A 19,344-nucleotide genomic window follows, 5' to 3' on the forward strand; every position below is an offset into this window, starting at 1 on the left:
CATTGTACTTAGACACAACAAGATGTTATGGGGAGACTTGAAAGTAACTTTCCCATATGCAAGCCTATTACCTCGGTTCTGTGACCGATAGTAGTATATAGTAATATGAACTTTGCAGTTCCCTGTCTAGAAATGAGTTCACACATAACGCGAGCGCACACACCCATTGTTACAACCTGTGATTAGCAATGTTTGTGAGTTTAAACCTACACCTTGTAGGTTTTTTTGTTTAGTGAATGTGTGAAGACAAAATTGCTTGGCTGATGCGAATGTGGTGCACGCGACAAGCACGGCTTTGAAATGAGGGGCATCGTGAAAACATCTTTAGCATTGGCAGTCGCACAAGCATAATGAGCTTGCCGCGCTAGTACCTTTATAAGCAAGAGATCAGTATGCTGGGCATAGCTAGTTTCCGGTTTCCTGTCTCTATTTCTTCTGTTCTTTCGTGTTTGAGCGGCGTTTGCTACTTCCTGTAGCCATTGTCTTGTATCTGGAGCACCGACCTATCAAGGAGGAAGCTTTTCTATTTCGTGTAGCTGGTGTATTGTATCCAGAGAACCGCACTGTCAGTGGGGAAGCTCCAAGTCCGAGCGCCGTTTCTTGCTTTTACAAAAATGACAAATGGTTCGGCTGGAATTGTGCCTCCCGTTGCCCACAAAAAACATATGTTCAATTGTTAAACACCCGGCATAGTCATCAGAAGTCATCTTATTCCGTCTGGTGGTTCCGCCTCCATCCGATTCATTGCGCTGTTCAATTGTTTGCTCACTTAATTGCCTGGTGGGTGCTACTCTGTTTTGTTCATAGCATGCAGATGCAGGGGACATAAAAGCTCTGGTGCATTTGTTATGTTTCATAGCATGCAAGCAGATGTTCTTCATGGTGTCTTCTTGTTAAATGTGTCTGTAGTTTGCATGCTTGTTAATGAAATTCTCTTCAAGCATACAGCAATACACACACCTTATATTCAGTTTAAAATTTCTCAGTTTCGGTGGTCAGGGGTCAGGGTTGGAAATCACCGGGAATTGCTCTCTTTTGCATCATGGCATGCAAGGGACATAAAAGCAATGGTAGAGTTGGGCACTCTGCAAGCATATATTCTTCATGTTGTCTTGTTAAATGTGAATGTAGCTTGCGTGCTTGTTAACGAAATTCTCTTCAAGCTGTGGACCTGAACCTGTAGCAACTGAACATGTGCGAGACCTGAAAACGCACTGATGATTGCTAGCTATAGAAGGAAATTATATGAAAACATAGTACTGTATCACACATGTATATTATATTATCGGGTCAGGCCTAACCTGCATCCCATAAAAGACCGTCTCTAACAAATGTTGGATTTTATTTGTGTGCCTTGCAACATCGCCACACGATACTACTATACGTATCCGTGCACGCAGGAGGTGTGCATGCATGCACGTTAGCCGAGTACCGGCGTCTGGACGACGACGCCGGTCGCTGCGTCAGAGACCACGACCACGCGCCAGGGGTGCGGGCCCGGCGGCCATGGCCCTGTGCCGTGTATGTAGGAGATGAAGACGTCAGGCCTATCCCTGCTGATCTTGAGCGCTGCGTCGCGCTCCGGCCAGCCCACCACCTCCGGCCACGACGCCTTCGTGCTGCCGGGTGCGGCTCCTGTGGCCTCACTTCTCCCCATTTTGCGCGATGGTACTGAAACTTTGATGGACTTGTGGCTGCTAATATGTATGTAAGTATGCAGTAAGCCACATTTGATGATACTTTATTTATAGGAGTAAATTACGTCAACATAACAGGTCGTAAGATGACGGGTTGCATAATGTCAATCAATCAATCGATGATAAAAAGGATGACGGGTTGCATCGTGCAGACCGTCGTCCTTTGTTGGCTCATGGCCTGCGTCGGTTACTAGGAGAGTTTGCTTGCAGCTTTTCTCATTCTCCTTTCTAGGAAAAGCAGGAAGAAATTAACTTCATGACTCATGCACAGTTCTATTGTTCAGTTATACGTGGTTCAGGACTTGAAAAAAAAAATAGTGTCCATGAGAGTAAATTGGCAAAAACCACCACAATTGCGTCGCTTAGTGCAAAAAGACCACTGTTTTCGTAAAAGTTTGCCGAAACACTGATTTCAAGTAATTATTTGTCGAAAGCACTAAAAACGGCACTTGACCACATTTTAACACTAAAAATGACAGTGGGGCCTAATGTAAGTGATGACGTGGCATAGAAAACACGCACAGTTTGTCCCGGCTCTTAGGCTCACATAGGGCCCAACTGCCACCCTCTCTCCTCCGTCTTCTTCCTCCTTGCTCCTGTACTGCTACCCACCGCGGCACGCCTCCCCTCCCTATGGTTCATCCTCCTGCCATGAGCACTGAGACGTCGAATCTGACGCGCCATGTCGGCTGCCGCTTCAGCTACCTCTAAGCCGGCGACCAAATTGGGTGGTGCTTGACATCCCGACCAAAAGGCCGAATCGAACGGCAGGGTTGCGGGCACCTAGAGCTCGACCTCCCTGGAACGAGTTGGGGCTCGGGCGTGCAGGAGCTTAGACTCTCCGGAGCAAGCTCGCACGGACCTCAGCCTCGCTGGAGTGGACAGGGGCGCGGAATCGCGAGCTCCTCCTCCTCGCCGCCTAGCATGCTACTCACCTCGCCCTCCACGGGCCCGTGTAGAGCTGCAGGGGCACCTGACTCTGGTGATGCTCTCGCGAGCTGCGCAACGAGACCAGCATGTTGAAGTTGGCGGACCTACATTGAGGTGAGTGGGGGCCTAGGCCCCCACTCAAAATTTGAATCTCTAGTAAAATTTGCTTGTGCTTTTTGAAAAATATGCTAAAATTCTTTGAATTTTGAACGAATATGCCCCCACTCGAATACTTTACCCCCAGTTAAAATACTTTCTAGGTCCGCCACTGTGTTGAACTCTTCCGGCGTGCGGAAGCCGAACACACTCGAGCTCTGCGTGCATGGTGCTCGATGAAATGCATGAGAGAGGAAGCAAGGAACTATAGATGCTGACAGATGGGCCCCGTTGTAACCTAATGGTTTAGTCAAAATGGCCGAACGTCCGGCTTAGGTGGCCGTTTCCCCATGCCATGTGGCCCTGACAAATAGGCCCACCGATAGTTTTCGTGTCAAAATACGGTTAAGCGTCATTTTTAGTTCTTTCGGTAAAAAAATTACTTAAAATCGATGTTTTCGACAAACTTTAATGAAAACGGTGGTTTTCTGCACTGAGCGGCGTAATTATGATGGTTTTCGACAATTTACTCTGTCCATGAAAACGGCAGTGATCCCAATACTAATAAAGATGTCAGTGCGAGAAATCCTCTTGTGAGCCCGAGCTCATCTGCTCCCTCTCATGAAAAAAATCTAAAAAAATACTACATAAATCCAAAAAAATCTAATTTTTTTGTGTGTGGTAGATATTTTGATGCGTGAGTTTCGTTTCAAATTTTAAGTTATTTGAACATACGAGCAGCTCTCGGCAAAAAAGACAAATCGGGTCAAAAAATTGTGAACAATCAACCTTTTTCACATACCCAAATTTTGTTTTTTTTACCGAGAGATGCTCATATGTCCAAATAACTTGAAATTTAGAGCGAACCTCACGCACCAAAATATCTACCACACAATTTTGTTTTGAATTTGTTTATCATTTGTTTTGTTTTTTTTCATCGACGCGGGTTCAGATGCACCCGAGAGCCGAAACGCCGTAATATAGGTACGGGAAGGAAGGAACAATTCATTCAGTTAGTTCTCAGAGTTCATGAATTGGACTTGTCAAAATGCTCATTACCCATTTGACTTCACAAGGCCAACAGGCTTCAGAAAGCAGGACGATGACATTGATTCTTTGGCCCGAACATAATCGACGCATTATTTCTGCATATTAGCTTTTGCTACACACTTACTAAAACACAGTGTGCATGGATGGAGAATTGGTAATTGAAGAACACACCATGTCGCTTATTACTCAATAGACTCGAGCCAATATCTCAGGCACTCTAATGTGTGGCAAGGGACGAGAGAATCAGACTAAATTTATCGAGCCCATATTGCAGCATATATAGGAATAACTTTGACATGTTAATTCCACGGAGTCGGTGCTTTTAATAAGTCTAACTTACATGTCATCTACCAACTATTTCTCTTCTCTTTGTATATCTATATATAACCATTGAATTGCTACTCATTTCAATATATGACCCCTCGTAATTGTTCAACATTTCGGTTACGTGCTTCTTTGAGCCCTTTGATTCTTGTGTAAACTATTGTTGGAAGAGACTACTAGACCATGATGACATTTTCCGCAGTTTACAAGTTATACGGAATGAGTGGCCTTGGGAAAACATGTACTATAACCTGGTGCGTGTTGAAGATCAAGCTCGGCGTGTAATGAGACAGTGACCAATTAAGTTGGAGAACGTGAAGACTGATGATGCGTTCAAATTTGCACGTTGAACGCGTAAAAGTGACCACGTGGACGGCGGTTCGGATCTCCAACGAGTCAAGACCAGAGTGAGTACGAGGAGATGACAGATTAAGAAGGAAGATTGTTGGCATAATCTTGCCTTAGTAGAGCACATGGTCATGTGCAAACCAACCCGTGGTTGGATGGTTAGGAGGACTATTGTATCCCCTGCCCAATAGAGTTTAAGTCTCAGACTTGACGTTGGTGCTTGCATTTTTCTGGATTTATTTCAGGTCTTCCGGTGATGTGCTTTCAGTGGGAGGAGATGTTCGTGTCGACAATGAAGGCGTCAGTGGCGACTTCGTCAATCTTAAGATCATATGCCGTCTTAGTCTCTCGAAGATGCTCATAGGGGTAAGGTGTGCGTGCGTGCTTGCGTTCATAGGGGTGAGTGTATGCTCGTGTATGTGAGCGACTTCGATTGTACTCTGCTAAAAAAAGAGTACATGGTCACGTGTGTAGTTGTCAAACATTAACGGGAAAATCTAACTAACAGCGCCGCATCTCGGCATTACCGTGCGGCGGCTGCGCAAGCATGCATTATGTTCTCTTCGTCATGCATGCATGCAATAATTCATCTCTAAATGATCGGAATTCAAAAACTTTTATCTCTTAAACCGTTAATTCGATCGACGATCCATTTTCGTCGTTGACTTTGTTTCAACGAAATCTTCAAAACTAGGTCACATGTCGACATGTTTCGGCAACTTTTTTTTTACTTGTACTTACCACATTTGTTGCACTTACTTGTCATATTAGTAAGTACTTACTTGTCTAATAAAAATTAACTTAGTCGTCATATTTTTGGAAATTGCATATAAATATGACATCTTGACATAGTCATAATAGCAAACACAAACAAGCTTTTTATAGGCGATTACGTGCGAAAATATGACAACTCAACATATTTAAAATCGATGACCACAAGAAATCTTTTTTGGTCATCGGTTATAATATGACAACTCGACATCGTCAAACTAACAAGCACACAGAATAGTTTTCTGGCAAAGTTGTATGTAAATACGACAAGTTAGCATATTTAAATTGGCAAACACAACCTATTACATGCTTTTTTATATCATGCATAATAAACACTGCTACAAGGCTTTATACGAAACAACATTAAAAAGTGACAATCAAGTTATTTTTCTCAGACAAGTAAGTGGTTAATAATATGGCAAGTGAGGCCAAAAACATGACAAGTATAAACCGAAAAAAATAATTGTCAGAACCTGTCAACATGGGATCTAGTTTCGAAGAACTCGTCGCGAGAAAGTCAATCATGAAAATGGATCATCGATTGAATTAACGGTTTTGTAGATAAATTTTTTGAATTTTAAACATCAAAGGGAATCGGCCAGCCGGCCGTTTAAGCAACCGCCGCATGGGAGAGCACATATGCGACGCCGCTCCCTAGTCAATCCCATTACGTCAAGAACGTGTGTGGAAGTGCCTAGTTAGATTAGGTGTCTGAGGTGGATTCAAAGATGAGTTTTGAATAGAGTAGGTTTAGGTTGTTGGGTTGGTGTGTTTTTGGTATCAAGTGAGGAAAAAATCAGTGGAGGAGAAGAAGAAGGGGTACAACACGTGTCCTTGATCAAAGTTTCGCGTGTGTTTGTATTCATCGTGATTTGATGTAATCAATCATGTGACGAATTCCAATAGGTGTGTGTTGACTTCAAAATTGTCACCCCATACTCTCTTTTGTTTATCTGTTCAACGTAAGGCTTTCTCGACTAGACCCACAGCACAGGGCTCCGCTGCCGGCACCCTGTCACCCGATGATTGAGGAGAAGACCTCTCGAAGCATTGCGGTCAGCCGAAGGACAGGGTGTGTTCCATGACGGAGGACAAGCAAAATCATAATTAATTACAATAAATAATACTTGACAAGAATAAAAGTAGCATGCAACAATCTAGCTCATTAGATGAAAAGAAAAACACGCACAACAACATCGTACATGTATCAGCAACTATAGGTAGATACACGAACAAATAAGATGTATGTATTATTCGCTAGCTACTACAGGAGCATCACTGTTGATGACAACGTTAACGATGATCTGTTACTCACGATGATGGAGATGACAATGAGTACCAATACCCGACTTGGACGAAAGATGACACGTGATGAAAAACTGGAGCACTCGTGCATAGCATTTCCCAAAATCATAATTCATTCTCTACCGAGGCAGATCGCGAGGCCGAACGGTTTTGGAGACTTGCTTTTTTGCACACTGATACATGCTAGCATTCCTAATAGAGTAGACTAGGGTGGCGGCACAAGTTGCGACACATGGAAAACCCTAGGTCTTTTTCGATGTGTCTATGGCCGCGGTCCACAAGTTGTGAAATAGGACCAAAGTTAGTATTGTGTCGCGATCATGATCTCAATCCAATTTGAGTAGTATACTTACCGGACAAGAAACAATTAACTTGTCTATTCAAGAGTTCAAAAAGTAAAACAGTAAGAAAATTGCTCCCCTGTAAGGCAAAGGATTGGATATCGACGGACCATTCACGTGCATGTCGTGTGCATGCGCCGCCCCGGCCCCGACGCAAGTCCGGTCGGGTCAGGCGAGCAAAAGCGCGGGTGGTGTCCTATTTCTCCGCTCAACACACCACTTAGAGTGGTTGAGAAAACCCACTATATAAAGATGTTCAATACTTTCTTTATTACTGGTATAGGACTAAATTTTAACACCACCACTTGTCATTTTACTCATGAACTGATTTGAGACTTCAAAATTGCTAATGGGGTAAGACAATTTATTTCTAACATCCCAACACACCCCACATGTTCGGTGAAAGAACGAAGAAATAATATACGCTTTCGGCAGCGGTGAAACGCATGCATCTAGTGGGATCCCCCAAGATCTCATCCACCAGACCCATGCCGCCGCGACCAGCCGCGATCGGGGCAGGACAGGAAGGAGACAGTGCTGCCTAGCGGGGAGAGCCGCCGGTGTTCACCGTTCTCGCAAGAACCGGTGGAGGCACCAGATCATCATCAGAAGTATTGGAGTCAGCGAGGGCCCAGATGCAATTGCGGGCATACGTGACCGAGGGAGCAGCAAGGAGAGGCAAAGGGGCCATGCCACGCGCGTGAGGGAGGGAGCTTACAGTCGGTGACCCCGCCGAAAAGCAGGCGAACGGGGTGTACGGAGGCGGAGACGAAATGGGAGGAGAGGCTGGGTCACCCGTGGTGTCGCCCCAAGCAAGAGCGAGAGGGAGTCCATGCCCTTATTCCCAGCAAAGGTTTAATAACAACAAAATCTGAACAATGGCTCAACTGAACCTACGGTCCAGGCCGTCAAATATGATGTATTGATGTGATTTTGTCATCAAATCTGCATGTTCCATTTCTTATCTATTACACTATTTTCGTTACCTAGGCTTCTTGCTCGTTCTGATTTATTGTTGCTTGCGAGAGCAGGGACGTCCTTTCTGTATGAGCCTATTAATGAAAAAATCAAGCAAACAACAACTGGTACGGTATGGAATGGGCCATAAACTGGAGACTCTTGACCAATTTGAAAGATCGTTTGGTGTAGTTGTAGTAACAGAAGTGGACTTGCTTGGTCAAGTAAAGGAAAACGAAAAAACTCAATAAAATTTGTGACTATCTCAATGGAATCTTTTCTTTAATAATGTTTGCATGCAAAGTGAGCGTGATTGGGCATCCGGTTGTGCAGCCTAACGCTACAAATTCAATTTCTAGAATTGAGAGGTGATGCACATGAGTTTTCCCATATTTATTGATGATCAAGCTTGTTGTGTGATGGAATCATTCATAAAAAATTATCTTGAAACTCATTTAAACAATTCTTAGGGCCATGTTTATTTTGGTACTCATATTAAAATGGTTCATCCCTCGCTGGTGTAGAGGCCGGGAAGTGAAAATCTCTCACAAAGGGGTGAAAAATGATATAGTAGGAATCAGTCGTTTTGTCCCGTCTCTCCCGCGAGAGACGGGGAAAAACCTAACGCGTCGCTACCCCAGCCCCCTCGCTTCTTCACCTTCCCCTCGGCGTAGCCACGGCGCGTCACCAGGCGAAGCCCAGCCGGCGTAGGCGACGACATGGATCTCCTTCCTCGCATGATCTGCTGCGTCACGGGCGCGGCGCCTTTGCGGGGACGCTTCGTTCTTGGCACAGGGCATGGTGGCGGGACTGCGTATCGTCGTGTTGGTGGCGTGGTTGGGTGGCGGCTCTGCGACGGCTGCGTGGCAGCGTGGCGCGGAGCAACGACGGCCAGGTCTGGCAAGCAGGCGGCAGCATACGACAAGATGTCCAACGGCGGCTAGGACGTTCGATCTGTGCCCAGATGGGCTTTGACGGACGGCACATGCTATTGTCATATATCTTTTATGCTCCATTAATGGCGAAGTGCTCCTGGGCTCGGCCAGCAACATGAGAACTCCAACCTTGGGCGTGGCGGTGGTGGCCACCTCCGTGGTCAAACGTGGTTGGCGAGCTGGTTGTGGGATCACACATCCAGTCCCATCGTCGAGCTGGTTGTGAGACGATGCTGCCAGTGAACACCGTGTTATGACTCCGGTCATGGCGGGCAGGGGCGGATCCAGTCCAACGGGCCGTCCCGGGCCCCCTTTGTACACTATAGCATTTTGGGCCTCAAGATACATTATTTTGCTACAGTATTACGAAGGATTTGGGCCTCACGCCCCGGACCGCCGCCTCCCCGGCCTTGGGCCTAGATCCTCCACTTATGGCGGGCGATGGCGGCGTTTTCGCGTCGTTGTATTGATGAAGACATCGCCACTGCAGCTATCGTCGACTTGCTTGCGCTTCTCCGGGTGAAAACCTATACCCGGATCGAATGATGGCGGCGCTTTAGGCGACGTTCTCCTTCATGAGTGCATTGTCTTTGAAGCAGCGGCTCCATGGAGGACACAAGTGGTGGAGCGGTTTTTCAGTTACCACATCAAGGACGGTGGATCTCCGTGGCGTGGCAGAGTGGAAATTTGGCGTCCGAGGCGCACGAATGGACCCGCGCAGGAGGAGGATGTTGTGTGGCGTCATGATGACGTCGATGGCAGAGAGGCCTGGCAAGGTTGGTGCGTTAGGTTTTGCTCTGAAGATGAATTGGTGGAAGATGGTGACGATGGCACATGAGAGTGTGTCAGACCGGTTTGTGCACCAAACCTAGTATATGGCTTGGTTGGGGCATCCGACTTTAGATGTTTAGCATATGTGCGATGTCTCTTTCTTATTTGACTCGAACTATCGGCATCCCTTCATCAAATGGATATAAGTAACGACAAACATAAGATGCTTCAGACTATCTGATGTACTATTTTGTAAGGTTTTTGTAAATAATTAATAAAATGACTGCATGCATCGTCCAGATGCGGCCGGGGTAATCTTCTTTTTCTAGAAAAATATATTTTTTCCTAATTATTGAGTTAAGAACATTCCAAGGCTCATTTTCACCAAAGATAAACTACACTGATAACTAAGATAAGCACAGGAATGAAGCACCAAGAGTTTTGTGCTGTCACATTCTTTCTTTGACGCAAGAATATTTCATTTGTGGTTTGTGATACACAGTAATTGCACGACTAGGACGATATTGGAGAACACACCATGTGCTTTGTCTTGTCACTCATAGATTCAATTCGACAATATCTCATACATTGTCACTTGTGACGAAGGGTGAGACATGCTGCATGTACTAGCTCATATGGGAGCCTATATGTATAGCTTTGACCTGTTCAACTGAAGCAGTCCTTCAAATAAGCATTATTTTTGTCATCGACCAATTGTATTTTCTCTATATATAACCACAAAAATTACCATTCCAAGCCTTGTGACTGTTTTAGAAGTCCAGGTACATGCTCCTCCAAGCTCACCGATATAAGTGTGCATTATTGTTAGAGGAGAGTCATGATCGATTGAAATTCACAGTGCAGAGTGCACTCGTCTTATTCTCCAATTTGATAATTTCCATGGAATGAGAGGCCTCGGGAGAACATATACCAAACCTTGGTCCGTTGTCTTGTCTGTCGGACTTGAGCTCTTCTCTTCAAACTTTTCTCCTCTGGTCTCCTTCTACACCTAGTTAGCTGATCGTGTCCAATCATGAGCAGACCCAGAATCTAGAAATGCCACTTTTGCTCTTCTTCCCTGTGTTCTTTATTTCCTCCTATTGTCATCTAAAAATGTTTTTACCCATACCGACATGCTTTTGAAGGTATTTTCCGCACTGGATTTGCCCCTGTTCTCACGGTTTTCAAAAATATATTTGTGAGTTCAAAAAAAGTTAATAAATTTCAATAAATGTTCGTAATTGAAAAAATATGATAGAGAATTCGAATATTGTTTATGATTCAAACAAAAACTTCATAGATAAATGGGATGCGGGGCCATAGACATTGAGAGATGACACATGTTATTTGAGTTCATAGACAAAAATATACTGCATGGAAGATTTTTTTTTCATTTGCCACATGATATTTTCCCTCTCTATATGGATAGAGAGAGCAATGAATAAAAGAAGTTGAGTAGGGAGAACAACAAGTCTTCCTGAAAGGTGAAGAAGGAGAAGAAAATGTTCGGTATGGACGAGAGGGTTATTGGTTCAAAACCATTTGTTTGATTGTACTTGATGTGTACCTATACAGATTATAATGTTACTTTCATCAATTTTGGGTACATTTTGTATTGTTTTGTTGCAATGCACAATTCTCTTGACAATAACTTAAGCAAACAATGTTTCGCGTGATCATCTGTCCATAGCGTAGCACGAGGCGTTTTCTTTAAACAGGGATATTCCCTAGTCTGGTAACAGGACAAGGCCCAACATTGGCCAGCACTGAAGCGATTTGCCCCGTACGGCTATGTAGAAAGAGAAATGTTCACAGTAAGAGCCGTAATATGAACAAATTTGTAATCTCTCCTTTGCAAAACGCATCATCAACACGATAGTACACCGTTCGATTCGCACACAGAGAACGAACGACATAGTTAGGGAGGTAGTGCGGTATAGGTCCCAGATCAAAACATGATGGAAAGAAAGTGAAGACGACGGTTCAGATCCACGACTTGTTGTCACCGGAAGCCATAACCGGAAGCCACGCCAGCCCCAAGACATGCGCTTCCCACAAACCTCGCCGGAGAACCCGACACCGTGGCGGCTACCCGAGTCCGGGCATCCATGCCCGCGTCGGACGGGAAGCCTGTCCCTGCGAAATGGAGAGGTTCGACGTTGGGACTGCTCGGGGCCCGGGTAGCGCCAAGGGCCGAGCCTCCTCATCGCCATCATTTTCAGAGTGGACGCAGTCTCGAGTGATTAGAACGGGTAGAGAAGGACAAGACGAGTCTTGCATGTGAGAGGAGAAAAGAAGGGAGGCATGTGGTGACGGCCTTCGCTGGGACTTTCCTAATAAAATTTGGGTTTCCAAAACTACAATCCGATTTTGTGATTGGGTTTTTCGGATTCGGCTATACGGGTCAGATTAAGGTTTTTCCGGTACGGGCTTCACGTATCGGGTTTTATGCCCAACATAATAACAACTAAGCCAATGCTTTCAATAGGCATACCTTTTGTTCTACCAATTGTACTTTTGTCTATATATAACCACGAATTGCTACACACTTCATATACGACCAGACCTTGTGTTCTTTGAACACTCTATATCTACGTGCTCCTCTAAGCTCTGTGTGATTCTTGTGTACATTATTCTTGGACAAGACTATCAGAGCAAGTCATGCTCAATCCTGACATTAGTCGCTGAGGATATATAACAGTGTCCACGCCTTATTTTACGTTGATAATTCTTACGGAATGAGTGGCTTCGGGAGAACCTATACCATTGCTAGGTCCGCGTTTACCACAGAGAGATCGCCACGGCCTGCTTACAGTGACCGTCGATGAACGGGCTGCTAGGCACGTTGTACATTTTTTTTATGTATGTGGTGTAGATGGACCATTTATAGGTTCCGTTGGTGCTGCCGTCGATCATGTACATGTTTTTGTTGCTGTGGTCGTTGTACAGCACAATGCTGTAGGAAAATTCACATCGATCATTTTTCTGCGTGAATTAAACAAATGTGTCCAGTGGCAAAGGCATGAATAATTTTGAGGTGTGCCATGGTTTATCGAAGCGAAAATTATAGTATAATAGTATAATACATGTATACAAATATGCAAAAATTTAATAAATACTGACATATATTATTTTGTGTTCAGCAAGTACAAACTAAAACTAATAGATTAGCTTCATTATCGGGAGGTCATTAGAAGGGTGGATCTTATTTCATTTGACGTCCATAAATTTTTCTTCATAATTGATGTTAATTTAATTCTAAATTATATTTCATTATGCACTTCCTCTTTCTTCTTCGGCGTCTTCTGCGTACATACATTGGTACCCGTCCTCATTTTTATTGACAGACGCTATGCGCTAACTGTTGTCACCTCCATGCAAAATTGTGGATTCACGAGTGTTTTGACTTTCTAGGATTTTTTAACTTGGAATCGCCAGTTGACCGGTTGGATTGTATATCTGTGTTCAAGCCCCAACTAGCAAGCATAGACCAGTGCATCTGGTCCAGCACTAGGTCAACAATTAGGCTTAACACGTTTTAATCCTACAGGTTCAAAGTTATACATGTACTAGAATATGCATACTAATTAAGCTATATTTGCTGGGGCCGAATGGATTCAAGGGGTTATTTTTTCATCAATGTTGGAGCATCATTAAAGTCGATATTATATGGGTTATTAACCTCTATGACAGTCTACGCACCACCAATTTTAATTGGCGAAACTCAGCCAACATCGCTCTCTTACCAAAGAAAGAAGGTGCCTAGGAGATATCACACAACCGCCCCATTAACCTCATTCATGTGGTGGCAAAAATCATCGTCAAAGTCATGGCCATCAGGCTGGCCAAGCACATGCACTCTCTTGTATCGCATGCCTAGAGCGCCTTTATCAAAACAAGAAGCATCCACGACAACTTCATGTAACCTGGCGCGCCGTCTCCACAAGTGCAAGACACCATCTCTGCTCCTCAAGCTTGACACTCGCAAGGCTTTCGACTCGGTTAGATGGGAATACCTCCTCGACCTACTCCAGCGCATGGGCTTCCTTCCCATCTTTCGAGACTGGGTCGCCGCCCTATTGTGAACTTCATCCTCGTGCGTCTTGTTTAATGAGATTGCCGTCAAGCCGGTCACCCACAGTCAAGGACTTCATCAGGGCGACCACTTGTCTCCCCTGCTTTTTGTCCTATAGGTCGCAACGAGACGGAGATTGTTACATAAGGTGCACGGCTGTGGGGTGGCAGTTCGAACCTTCCTGTACATGGATGGTGCCGCAGTCTTTATGGCGCCTATCAAGAGTGATATTGATAACCTCTCCAACATTTTGCGCATTTTTTGGAAGCGTCACGGGATTGTGCACGAACTTTCAGAAATGCTCGTTTGTCTCGATATGGTGTGGGAGCACCTACCTGATGTACATCACTCAGATCTTACCAGCGGCTCGGGCAGCTTTCCCTATCAAGTACTTGGGCCTCCCGTTGTCGTTGTCGGTATGGCAGCTCCGAAAAGAGGATTTTCAGTTTCTTGAGGACAAGGCAGCAGCCTAATTGGTCACTTAGGATGGAAAGAACATAACCACGACTGGGCGCACGACGATTATCAAATCAGTTTTGACCTTCCTCACGGTCTAATTCATCACTCTACTCATTATCCCGCAGAGCACACTTAATAACCTCAATAAGCTCGAATAGGCGTTTTTGTGGGTGGGAACGGAGACTACTCCGGGCGTCAAGTGCAAGGTAAATCCGGACTCGGTTTATCGTCCACTCGCGTATGGATGTTTGAGGATGCTCAACACCGAAAAATTCTCTAGGGCTCTCAGATTGTGTTGGCTATGGTTCGAGTGGAAGGAGCCAATCAAGTTGTGGGTGGGGATGGGAAACTCATGTGATGACAAGGAGTATGACCTATTCTACTCTTTCACCACCATCACCGTCGGCAACGGCGCTTGCACCTCATTTTGGAACGCACCATGGGTGCAAAACCAGAAGCCAAAAGGACATTGCTCCGCGTATTTACAAGGCCTCAACAAGTAAGAAATGGGAAATCGGAGATGTTCTCAATTGGGATGCATGGATTTTTAGGATCAAGATGACCGCAAACTTCTCCATTGCGCACTTCCGCGAATTTCTGCAACTTTGGTCCTATCTTGGTGGCTTCCACCTTCAGCATGACATGGAGGATGAGATCATGTGGAAGCTTACTACAAGCGGACTCTATTCTATGGAGTCCACGTACAACGTGCAGTTTCACGGCATGATACGGTCTCCTATGGAGCACGCGGTCTCGAAGGTTTGGGCGTCGCTGAAGATCATCTTCTTTGTCTGGCTTGCCTTTCAGAATAGAGTTTGGACTGCTCACAGGCTTGCTAAGCGTGGTTGGCCCAACTCTGGTCTTTGTCCTTTTTGCAAGCGAGTCCAGGAGACGATAGACCAACTACTTTTTAAATGTCAGCACACGACTAGGACGTGGGGCATGATCAAGTCATGGCGACACCTAGACTCCATTGACACCTGCGATTGGCAAGCTCTCCCGTTGGCCAAGGAGTGGTGGGCGCGTATATCTGATCAAACCATGCCAAACAGGAAAGCGGTGGCCTCTCTTGCCCTGTTAACTTGTTGGACCATCTGGAATGAACACAATGAATGGGTCTTCCATCACAATTCGGCTTCACCATCGATTATCTTCAATATCGTCAAAAGGGACGCAGGTCTTTGGGTTATGGCGGGAGCAAAAAAATTAAGTTCAATCATGCTCGAAGAGTAATTCTTTTTTATTAAGGGGGCTCATATGTAGCACCTTTAAATTTGTACTTCGGCTTTGGCCTCTCCTTGTTAATTACTAATATACGAGGCAAATCTTTTGACCGATTTAAAAAAAAAACTTGAGAAGATAGTATCCTCAACTTGAGCACTGATGCTAGATTGCTAGAAAAGAAATATATGGAAACCATAGTACAGAACCTGCGTGACAGAAGACACTGGCTCGAACGAAAATGTATCCGAACTTGATCGATCAAATGTGGGATTTTATTCATGCGTCGTGCAACATAGCAATACGATACTACCGTACGTATCCATGCATGCACGTCTGGACGACGACGCCGGTCGCTGCGTCTGACACCTCCGCTCTAATTCCCTTTCTCTCTGTTCTTCCAATTGCCACATAGTTGGCTTGTAAGGATCTGAAACCTGAACCTATAGCTACTCTGGCTTAAGAAAGAGAGACACTGAATTATATTCAGAGAGCAGCTAACACTAGATTGTTAGAAAAAAAAATGGAAACCATAGTACAGAACCTGCGTCGCATGGAGGCGTCATTCATGGAGGTACACACGGGCTCGAGGGATCATTGGTCGGCATCTACGGTGAAGCGGCGTTCCTTGTGACACATCGACGTCGTGGAGTCTCGGCGGCGAGGCGCAGCAAAGTCTCGGCGACAAATGCGTAATGATGAGCGCGCGTAGGGAGGAGACGCTGTCTGGCGTCATGGGGGCATCGACGACAGACCTTGCAAGGTCGATGCGTCAGTAACTCTTGTGAAGATGGATTGATGGTAAGCGGCGGTGACGACCTATGAGGGTGCGTTGGACCGGTTTGTGCCCCTCACACAGTAAGTGGCTCGGTCGGGGCCTCCGGCTTTAGATGTTAGGCTAGGTGAGAGGTCTGGGTATGTGGCTCACACTTTTTACACCCCTTCATCATTGGATAGGAGTAGCGATAAATATTGTCAAGAGGGCGGCTTCAGATATATTGATGTGTTGCTTTGTAAGATCTTTGTGAATAATTAATAAAATGGCTGCATGCATCTTCCAGATGCAGAGGACGGAGGTCATCCTCCTTTTCTAAAAAAAAAAAAAGAACCTGCGTCGCAGAAGACACTGCTATGTATCTGAACTTGATCGATCAAACGTGGGATTTTGTTCATGCGCCGTGTAACATAGCAATACGATACTACCGTACGTATCCATGCATGCACGTTAGCCGAGTACTGGCGTTTGGACGACGACGCCGGTCGCTGCGTCTGAGACCACGACCACGCGCCAGGGGTGCGGGCCCGGCGGCCATGGCCCTGTGCCGTGTATGTAGGAGATGAAGACGTCAGGCCTGTCCCTGCTGATCTTGAGCGCTGCGTCGCGCTCCGGCCAGCCCACCACCTCCGGCCACGACGCCTTCGTGCTGCCGGGTGCGGCTCCATTTTGCTCACCATGTGGCTTATTACTCAATAGACTCCAGCCAATATCTCAGGAACTCTAATGTGTGGCAAGGGACGAGAGAATCAGACTACATTTATCGAGCTCATATCGCAGCATATATAGGAATAACTTTGACATGTTCCACGGAGTCGGTGCTTTTAATAAGTCTAACTCACATGTCATCTACCAACTATTTCTCTTCTATTTGTATATCTATATATATCCATCGAATTGCTACTCATTTCAATATATGACCCCTCGTAATTGTTCAGCATTTCGGCTACGTGCTTCTTTAAGCTCTCTGATTCTAGTGTAAATTATTGTTGGAAGAGACTACTAGACCATGATGACATTTTCCCCAGTTTACAAGTTATACGGAATGAGTGACCTTGGGAAAACATGTACTATAAACTGGTGCGTGTTGAAGATCAAGCTCGGCGTGTAATGAGACAGTGACCAGTTAAGTTGAACAACGTGAAGACTGATGATGCGTTCAATTTTGCACATTGAACACGTAAAAGCGACCACGTGGACTGGTGGTTCGGATCTCCAACGAGTCAAGACCAGAGTGAGTACTTGGAGATGACAGGTTAAGATTAAAGGAAGATTGTTGGCAATAATCTTGCCTTAGTAGAGTACATGGTCACGTGTGTAGTTGTCAAACATTAACTAGTACTACTAGTCTTAATGAATTACGAGTAGTACCGATTGGGTTGTGTCAAGGACGTGTGTGCAATGAATTAGGCGTAGTACCGATTGGGTTGTGTCAAGGACGTGTGTGCAAGTGCCTAGTTAGATTAGGTGTCGAGGTGGATTCAAAGATGAGTTCCAAATAGAGTAGGTTTGGGTTGTTGGGTCGGTGTGTTTTTGATATCAAGTGAGGAAAAAAATCAATGGAGATGAAGAATAAGGGGCACAAAACCGTGTCCCTGATCAAAGTTTCGCGTGTGTCTGTATTCATCATGATTTGATGTAATCAATCATGTGACGGATTCCAATAGGTGCGTGCTGACTTCAAAATTGTCACCCCATACTCTCTTTTGTTTCTCTGTTCGACCTGAGCCCTTCTCGACTAGACCCACAACACAGGGCTCCGCCGCCGGCACCCTGTCGCCCGATGATTGAGGAGAAGACCTCACAAAGCATCGCGGTCAGCCGAAGGACAGCGTGTGTTCCATGATGGAGGACAGAGAGGATTCATAATTAATTACAATAAATAATCCTTGACATGAATAAAAGTAGCATGCAACAATCTAGCACACTAGATGAAGAGAAAAACACGCACAACAACATCGACATCTATCAGCAACTATAGGTAGATACATGAACTTATTTGTTATACGTATTATTCGCTAGCTACTACAGGAGCATCACTGTTGATGACAACATTGACGACGATCTGTTGCTTACTATGATGGAGATGACAATGAGTACCAATCCCGACTTGGATGACAGATGAGATGTGATGAAAAACTTGAGCACTCTTTCATAGCGCTTCCAAAAATCATAATTCGCCCTCTTCCGAGGCAGGATCGCAAGGTCGAATGGTTTTAGGGGCTTGCTTTTTTGCACCATGTTACCCGCTAGCATTCCTAATATAGTAGACTATGGTGGCGGCACAAGTTGCGACACAAGGAAAACCCTAGGTCTTTTTCGATGTGTCTATGGCCGCGGTCCACAAGTTGCAAAATAAGACAAAAGTTAGTATTCGTGTCGTGATCATGATCTCAATCCAATTTGAGTAGTATACTTACCGGACAAGTATTGAAGACTTCAAAAAGTAAAACGGTAAGAAAATGTGCACCCCTACAAGGCAAAGGATTGGATATCGGCGAACCATTCACGTGCATGTCGTATGCATGCGCCGCCCCGGCCCTGATGCAAGTCCAGTCGGGCCAGGCGAGCAAGCGCCGGTGGTGTCCTATTTTTCCCTTTAACACACCACTTTGAGTGGTTGAGAAAACCCACTATATGAAGACGTTCAATACTTTCTTAATTAGTGATATAAGACTAAATTTTAGCACCATCACTGACCATTTTACTCATGGGCTGATTTGAGACTTCAAAATTGCTAACGGGCTAAGCCCATTTATTTCTAACACCCAAGACACCCACATGTTCGATGAAAGAATGAAGAAATAATGAATGCTTTTGGCAGCGGTAAAACACATGCATCTAGCGATATCCCCCAAGATCTCATCCACCAGACCCATGCCACTGCGAGGTGCCGCAATCGTGGTAGGACAGGAAGGAGATGGTGCTGCCTAGCGGGGAGAGCCGTCGGTGTCCACCGTTCTCGCAAGATCCGATGGAGGCACCAGATCATCATCAGAAGCATCGGAGTTCGGCATAGGGGAGGGGTTGGTGAGAGGAGGTTCGCTCGTTAGATCGAGCGCCGCCAGCCCCACCCTCCTCGGTCCCCTCCCCCCCCCCCCCGTCGTCGCCGGAGTGCGCCGGCGGGCAAAGCCCGACCGGCGGCGGCGGCGGCTGGCCTTCTTCATCCCTCGCGCGGGGCGACGTTGGGTAGGGCGCAACGGCGGTGGGCGCCCCGGTGACGACGGCGGCTGTAGTTGGCGCGTGGTGGGCTGCTAGGGCCTCAGTGGTGGCGGGTTGGCCTCTTTCC

This window comes from Hordeum vulgare, chromosome 5H (genome assembly GCF_904849725.1).
Source record: "Hordeum vulgare subsp. vulgare chromosome 5H, MorexV3_pseudomolecules_assembly, whole genome shotgun sequence".
NCBI lineage: Eukaryota > Viridiplantae > Streptophyta > Magnoliopsida > Poales > Poaceae > Hordeum > Hordeum vulgare.